We start from the raw sequence: 8,369 nt of genomic DNA on the forward strand, positions 1-8,369 counted from the left end.
TCCCTTTTTCCTTCTCTCCTCAGGCTCATTTAATAAACCTCATAGAACATAATATCTGGTAGCTAATAGCTATCAATATCTTATTCTCATATAGAAAACTTGGTAGTTGGGGAAGGAGAGTCCCAAACCTGGGGCATAGTGGAGGAAATACTTATCTGGACTGTCACCTGTGGATTTGAGTGGCTCTATTGAAGATCACAAGAATCTTTTTAAGTTTACAAAAAGAGATGAATTGACTTGGGAGACAATCAAAATGTGATTAATGTTAATGCTCTGAACAGTCTAAACACAACAGTGGGATAGTGGGCGGAGAGGAGAATTTTTATGTACCTTAAATCACTTTCTTCTTAAAATTTTTATTTAAGTAATTTATTCAGATTACATCTAATTTGTTATCCCTTCACTTGTTTCTTCCCATTCCCCCTCCCTCCCTCCCTCCCTCCTTCCCTCTTTCATTCTCTTCCCCTCCCCTAGGTCTGTGACAGAAGGAGACCTTGTCCCCCACTAGAAGATCACAGGCTATCACATATCTTCCTGGTAGCCTGCTTACTCTTCCTCTGAGTGTCATCAAGTCTCACCACTAAGGGGAAGTGGTCAAATAGTGGGCACCAGAGTTCATGGCCGAGTCAGTCCTTGCTGTTCACACATGTGGAGAGCATGGTGTCCATTGGCTAGATCTGGATAGGGGTTCTAGGTTTACTGCATGCATTGCCCTTGGTTGGTACGGTAGTTTGAGCTGATTTGCCTGGGTCCAGATCCACCAGCCTCAATGGTCTTTTTGTAGGTTTCTAGGACCCTCTGAATCCTTCTATTTCCCCGTTATTCCTTATCTCTCTCATTGAGAATCCCAGTAGGAAGTCCCAGGATGTATCCTAATCCCCAGCTAAGTGAAGAGCTTTCAGGGGTCTGGTGGGCTAGTGTCCAATAATAAGTGAGTATATGCCATGTGTATCTTTCTGGGACTGGGTGAACTCACCAGGATGATCATTTCTAGTTCCATGCACCTCAAATCACTTTCTTTTACCAGCCTTAAAACACTTTCTTACCCTCAGACATGTCTTAGATCCTCAAATCTTACCTATGTCAGTAAGTGTGCGTTTATGTAAGTGTACCATGAGTCTGTTCCGCAGCTCTGTGTTTTCTGGCTGCTCGGGACTTCTGTATCTGTGGCAGCCAGGAGTGACTTAGCGGCCGCACTGGATAGTCCTGGCTGCGCGAGCCTGTGAAGCTGTTCCAGATCCCATCGGGTGGTCTTCGGTCCCCATCAGGAGGGGGGTATCTGACCCCCATTAGGGAGGCCTTAGAGCATCATCAGGGGCTATTCCATTCCCTTCAGGAAGGACTCTCTGACTCCCGTCAAGAGGACTTAGAGCCTCACATCTGTTTCCTACTGGATCCAGCTACTGAACACTCTCCTGGGTACCCAAACCAGTATGGTATGTTCGTTTCCACTCAAATCAGCGGGCTGAAGGTGTTTGTGTGTCCGACGACTGTTGTGTATGGGTATAGTGTTGATTGATACTTTGTGTATGTAGTGTTGACTGAGACTGACTAGACAGACAACCTCAAGCTTGGGAGACAAAGCGGGTCGCTCCTACAGTGTGGCAGATGCCAACGTCTCACTGCCTGTGCGCACCAGGAAGTCTGATATTGTCGGTTTTGTGCTTTGTTTCCTTTTTGTCGTTGTGTGACTCTGTCACTAAGAATCTTTTGTAGGAATTTCAGACCAGGTCTGGTTTTTGACTCAGGCAGAGACCGGTTACGGGATAGGCTGCTTTGAGTTTGGTGTCTGGCAGAACGTGCTGGATGGAGGAGCCAGCCCGTTAGCTCACAAGATAGTTGCCGTTCTGAATTTCGGTTCTTTTCTCTTGCCGTACTGGTACATCTCTGTGTGTAGTCGTTTTGTGTTTGTGTTTGCTTGTAGCCATCTCAGTTCTAGAAATGGGCCAGGTCTCAAGCAGGGCAGAGGCTTGTGCCAAGCATGGAAGGTCTTCTGGGGACCCCTGCCATGAACACAAGTGCTTTGGGGGTTATTGCTGGTCAGAAACACCTGATTCCTCAGCCAACAGCGGCACATCCTGCTCCCTACCTGCCTGCGCTCTCTGGCTTGAGTGTGCAGCATTAGGAAAGGTGTGGACACAGGATTGCTAAGGTCTGCCACCACTTGTGCTGAGCAAGCACCAAGATGACACAGAAACTGCAGGGCCTTTGGGGTGGCTGCTGTCTGGCCTTGGTGAAGGCTTTTTCCAGTTTGCAGTCTGGTCGCAAGTTTGGCCCCCCAAGTATATATAGTACACTGGTCACCTGATCTGGGACACCGCTGGAAAGCCCCAGCTCTTGCCTCTATTGATTGGGTTCAACAGGTGACAAGGTACTTTTCCTTGAAATTACACCTAGAGAAAGTTTTGTCTGCCTGTCTTAAAATGTATGACTGTATGTAGCCACTATATGTCTGATTTCAAATGTATAAATTTATTGTGTTCTGTACATCTTGCTTATAAATGATTGGTTATCGAAGATGGTTAAAAAGATCTTTAACATCTGGAACAAAGGTTAGCTTAAACTTGTAAGTTAAAGTTGGAGCCATTCTAAGCAGCAAGTGGCATAAGCCAACAGGTCTCTAAAGATACTTTTAAATTAAGGGTTTTATGTAATTATTGTCCTGTATTTGAAACTAGAGTTATAAAAGTTAGGATTTAAAATAATGCTTCCTTAATAAGGTATTAAAGCTGCACTTCCAGGCTATATAGCTTAAGATTATACTGTGAACCCTTATTTAAAGATGTATAATTTGCTCATTGGGTAATAATGTTTAAAATTTAAGTTCAAATGCTTGCTTAGAACATACTTATGTGTATATGTCTTTGTAACACACATGTTTTTAAATAGCAGCCATGGGGAACACCTGATCTGTATCCGGCCATGTGACTCCACCATCTTGAGATAGCCACATGGGATACGGCAATAATTTTAGAGCCTCTTGGTCCTAATGAGCTCTCTGCTTCTTATGAAGGTCAATTCGGGTTAACATACTGCTGTATTGTAGACTTTGGAAATGAGTAATTCTAAAGGATCCTTTCAAGTTAAGAAATATTAATTTTAGAGATATTCAGTTGCTTGCCCTGTTAAAATTTGGGTTTGTCTTCTAAATTGATGGTTATTATGTTCTACCTTCATTCTCAAAAAGGTAGAAATTGCTGCCTCAGGAATATCTTTGGCTTTATTTTCTTAATATGGCGATGTTTTTAAATTGCCCAGCACAGCCTCTAAGACCAAGCGGCTGGCCGCCATGCTGACTGAGTTGTAAAAAGGATGTGGTTGTAAAAAGGGCAGTCACATGGCTGGCAGCCAGTTTTGTTGTGGGAGACTCAAACTTCTCTGTTGAAGACTGCCAACCGCATTCAGTTGCCTTGCTCAGCACCAAGAGCAACCTCTGTCCCTTTGCTGTTCAGTCTTAATGGTGGAATGTGGCAGAATCAGCAAGATTGCCAGTCCATCAATGAACTCTATCTATGATTAAAAGTTTTACATTGATATTAGTTCAGGAATATATTTAAAGGTGTACTAATAATTGATGCCGTTTATGGTCAGCTATATCAGCAAATCAGTTGCCTGATAGTTAATGAGACAATTCCAAGAGAGTGATGCCCCATTCCCTAGGTGGGGTAGATGGTTTCTAGTTGTTCCAATCTTTGTATACTGATACAAAATTAAGGTTATATTTTGATTACAGCATTCTATGTATCAACTCTTTTAAGGTATTGTGCCTATGTAATCCTTAAAGATTCTATGTGCAAATTTAAAGTATTTGGGGGTTTGAGAAAGTATTTAAAGGTTGATACATGCAAGATAAGAATGTTAGAAGATCTGAGAAACTGTTCCAAGAAGGTGTTTTAAGGTTGTTTATAAGAAAGTGTTTCAAGTTGATAAGTACAAGTGTTTGAGAGTCTGAGAAAATGTTTACTATTGAGGGTCTAAGAAAGTGTTTAAATGCTGGTAAGTGCAAGTTATAAAAGTTAAAGGGTCTTAAGAAAAGTTTTAAGCTGCATAAAAGCAAGTTGCAGATTTCAAATGAGATCAATGCACTTATAATGAGCTGGTAGAATGCTGGCTGCTTATTAATCAGTCCCAAGCTCAAGATTTTAATTTCTCTTTGGTTGAATTCTTAATATAGACTTAAGGGTGCTTCTCATCATGCTAAAAATGATTCTGTCCAACCTAGATATCAAGTCTTCTGGACTGAGAAAAAAATGTTCCTGCTTTTACTGGGCTTCAAAGGCATAAGCTTACTCCAGCTGTCTTAGAAACACAATTTTAACCTCTGTCCCTAGTCTGTGTTTGTCTCAGCAGAGTTTTACCTGGCTAACCAACTAAATCCAGAGCTGCTGAGATCTGGACCTGCTGGAAGCTGATGTAAACCAGTCCCACAGATATGACTACTCTCTGTCTCCTCAACTGGATCAGCTAACCAGCATTTGATAAATGCCCCATTAGCCTTTGACTAGCTTTTCAGCCTTTCCATGCTTGATAACAGCGCCCCTAATGTCAGCCGGAAGAAGTTACAGAAACAAATGACTTCACCTGTTTTGCCACTTTATAGGCTGAAATGCTAAGTCAAGGGCAACTCTCTGGCACGAGGGACAAATGGCTATAAGAAAATAGACTCTTAGTTCTGTTTAAACAAGTCATACTTTGTGTCCGTGCCACGGACCATCTCAATCAGGTATAGGTCCTTGGGAACAGGAGTTCTCAAAGCATCAGTGGACACAGATTTGGCGAGTGACAAACAGAGACAAACACAGAGGCAGTTTGAATCTGAGTGTATTTTGCAGGCAAGCAGTCTGGATTTTTATACACATTTTTTGAAAGAGGGAGTGTTTTGTGGCTACATTTCCCATGAAGTAGATTCAAGGGAGGCAGTGAAGCAATGCAGTACAAACTACAGAATGCAAAGTAATAATATTGCCATTTTTGAGTAATCGAGTTGAATGAAACAATACAGGGTCGAGAATGCAAAGTAAATACATCATCATTGTTAGGTTGTTGGGTTGGTGTCAGCACGCATGTGCTCTCTTTGTCAAGGGTCAATGTTCTCTCATTTAAGGAACTTTTGCCTGCACCTATGTGCTGGGAGTGTGGGAACCAAGACAGTTTTTTCTTTGTTCTCCATTCTAATATCTGAGAGCCATTATTTGGAGCTTTCTGAAACACTTTATTTCTTTGTAAGTCATAATATAAATTATTAACTAATGAATAATTCTTAGACATGTTTCTTTTAATAAGTGGAGAAAACCAGCAGAACTTGGCAGTGAACTCCGGACCTTAATGGTCACTGGCTGCAGTCCCATGTCAGAGGGTTTCATTGAAACGTTGTTATGTTTGAAGGGTCCTGGTATGGGATTAAGGTTAGAAGAAAGAATAAAGGCAGAATATACCAATCCAATGAGACAAAAAAAAGGCTGCAATCAAGTACTCCTGGCAGGAAGTCCAGATAGTATACTTCTACAATCAAGTTTAGTTGGTTAGAGGATGTTTTTAGATCAAGATGTTCAAGATCTTTTGATGGCTTGATTACAGCCACTTCCTTCCAAGTGTCAGAAATGTGGCTGGACATTTTGTTTTGGACCATGAAGCTCTCGGGCATGGTGCCTTTTTGCTGAGTCTGACTGAAGGAATACATGTGGAAAGAATGCTTGGCCAGAAAGGAAACTGTGAGAGGATTCTCCAGGCCTCCAGCACTCTAGTCTACAGGAAGAGCACATTCTAATGCGACACTAAGAGGATGTATCTGCCTGGCTTAGGGTCACAAGCCACAGCTTTCCAAGCAGCATGGCCATCTCTATTTGGGCTAAGAGTGGCAGCTGCATCCTGCGTGATGGTTCCTGAGCTTAGGAATGCATAGGGGTTGACATGTAGCCTACACTTGCCTGGCCACACTGTGCATTCAAGTAAGGGGTTAGATACACCCTAAGGGCACCTCTCCTAAGTTGCTTAAGGACCCATAGAGACTGGGAGGCCTTGCATCAGGGTTCCTTACACTTGCCGAGCCTGCAAAAAAAATCTATCTGGTATGCCATGGTGTTTTAGAAGTGTTCACAATAATGACTGATTTCTTCCTACAGCTGTTGGACAGTGATGTTCTATCTTGATCTGAGAATCTTCCAGCCATCTTCAGTTTTCTTATGGACATAAGTTTCCTTGATGATTGAATGCAGTGTGACCAAAAATTTTTTTTATATGCTCTGTGGTATGAAAAAGATTGTGGGCACCATATCAGGGAATCTATCTTACCCACATAGGAAGGATTTGATAAGTAAGGGCAAGTGTTTACAAGGTATCAGGGCATGTATCCTCACAGTGGTTGTTACTTAGTTTGTTTCCAAAGGGAGAAGGCTGCCTGCTCCATTGGACAACAGGTTCATTACTCAAAAAGCTGGAAGGTCTGTCACACTTCATGTTGGTTTTCTACATCTGTGTAGGAGAAGGAAATATGAAAAAATTGTTAGCTGAAAGGTGTGACTGGGGAACTCCAGTCCCTTGAAGTACCAGGAGAGTTAAAGCAGCCTAGGGTGAGATCTTAGCTTTCCCCTGTGCTTGGGGACATGGGGGTAGAAAGGCTGTTTGTTTTGGTGAATCATTTTTCTCTGCTCCAGCCACCCCATTTGGGAGCCCCAGGGAGCTTCTTAGCTGAGAAGTAATAAGTAGAAAGGGATGGGGTATTTGAAAGTGATTTTGATTGTTAGGCCTCAAAAGGTATCCAGGATGCATTATTTGTCCCTAGGTCAGCCTTAGATCTTTCTGTTCCTCAGCAGCTCCATTTTTGCCTTAACATAGAGACCAATAACTGCTGGGGTCTAGTCACTATTAAGCCTCCCATGATCTAGTATTTAGGATGCTGTGAACAACTTTCCTTTTGCCTCAAGGAGACTCAGGCTTTCAGTTAAATACTGATGGACGGGATGCAGCAGGAAGGTAGAATGAATGGGGGGAAAAAAAGATTAAAAAGCCACCCAGGAATTACCTTCTCAGGAAGCTGCACCGTGGAATAGACGGGGTTCGCCATTTCTTCCGTACATGAATTCCCCTGGAAAAGAGATACTTTCTCCTCAGCGAGAGTTCAGAAGACAAGCCTTAACAGGCTCTCTTCCTAATTCCAGTCTCTCCACCACCCATTCTGGATCCCATTTCACCATGCAGCCTCCTGAAGGCCTCCAGGAGCTAGGAGGAAGGTTCTGGGTAGTTTAGAATGAGTCTTGCTGCGCTGGGAAATTAGTTTTCTGTGAGTTATGTGAATCTATAATTGCGTCCCCAGCAGTCCTAGTACAGTGTCAGAGTAACTGGAGAAACCTAAGTGTCCCCGTTCAGTCCTTGCAGACTCAAGGAAGCAGGCTTGTGTAGGTACAGAAGGTGATCTTTGGTGGGAGCGAGCCATGGGAGGCCGGCCAAAGGAAGAAGGTGTGGAACAGAGCGATTAAGGGTCTAAGAAAAGCTGTTGTCGACCAGCTAGTTTAGTTCAAGGTTGTCTGTCTTTCCTTCTGTGTCCTTGGAACAACCTTAGTACCGACTTTGCCTGCTGGTGACCCCATAGCATTCCTCCTCTCACAATAAGGATTCTATCATTGCTTGATTCCTCTAGAGAGGGCCTCTTAGACACAAATTGCATCTAACCCTCAGTTAAGCCTTCATGTGAAGCTCAGGGCCGTATGCCATGGAGGCTGTCATGAGGAGGCAAGGGACTATGTCGGCTTACATGCGGAGACCCATGCCATCATTTCCTTTTTGGTTGGTCCCTTCAGACTCTTGTCTGTAGCTTCTTTCTATGTAACAGCAAACAGAGGGCAACTGTTGCCCAAGATGCCTATTCTGGTGGTGGTACTGGTGGTAGGGCGTATTCATGAGTAGCAGCGACTTACATCTGACTCAGGGATTTCATCATTGTTTCTGGACTCTGTGTGATGAGCAGTTCTTGAAACTACAGAATATACTGTATCCTTTGAGACACCACCTGCCACAAACAAACATAGAACCACAGTCTGTGAAAGGTAGGTGGGGTTTTAGAGACCACCTAGTGTTATTTTACCTTTCCATGATAAAGAAATAAAGCTCAGAGCTTGAATGGCCCCCGCCCAATGGAGACGGATGCTTGAATCCTCAGATGGCCTTTTCATCCCAGCGATTACTTGTTTGATAAGGTACCTCTTGTTCAAATCTCACATAAGCCCAGTGCGACATTTTCTTTATTCCTGATGTTCAGCTTAGCCCATCTGCTGCATGGATTCAAATATAGCTCTGGCATAGATGACCTTGTATGGCTTCTGGACTTTCTGTGTCAGGGTCTTGGTTGTTTAACTTGATTGATTTTAATTATA

At 43.1% G+C, this 8,369-nt stretch overlaps 1 long non-coding RNA gene across 1 annotated transcript; it reads right to left on the reverse strand.

The window, feature by feature from the left end:
* Positions 1 to 5,049: 5,049 nt before the first annotated feature.
* On the reverse strand, positions 5,050 to 8,001 carry LOC311592080. Its single transcript, XR_014777285.1, has 3 exons — positions 7,914 to 8,001; positions 7,022 to 7,084; positions 5,050 to 6,471 (listed from the first exon to the last, which is right to left on the reverse strand). It is a non-coding gene; the product is annotated as an uncharacterized lncRNA (long non-coding RNA).
* Positions 8,002 to 8,369: the final 368 nt, after the last annotated feature.

This window comes from Acomys minous (genome assembly GCF_964271855.1).
Source record: "Acomys minous genome assembly, chromosome: 1".
Taxonomy (NCBI): Eukaryota; Metazoa; Chordata; class Mammalia; order Rodentia; family Muridae; genus Acomys; species Acomys minous.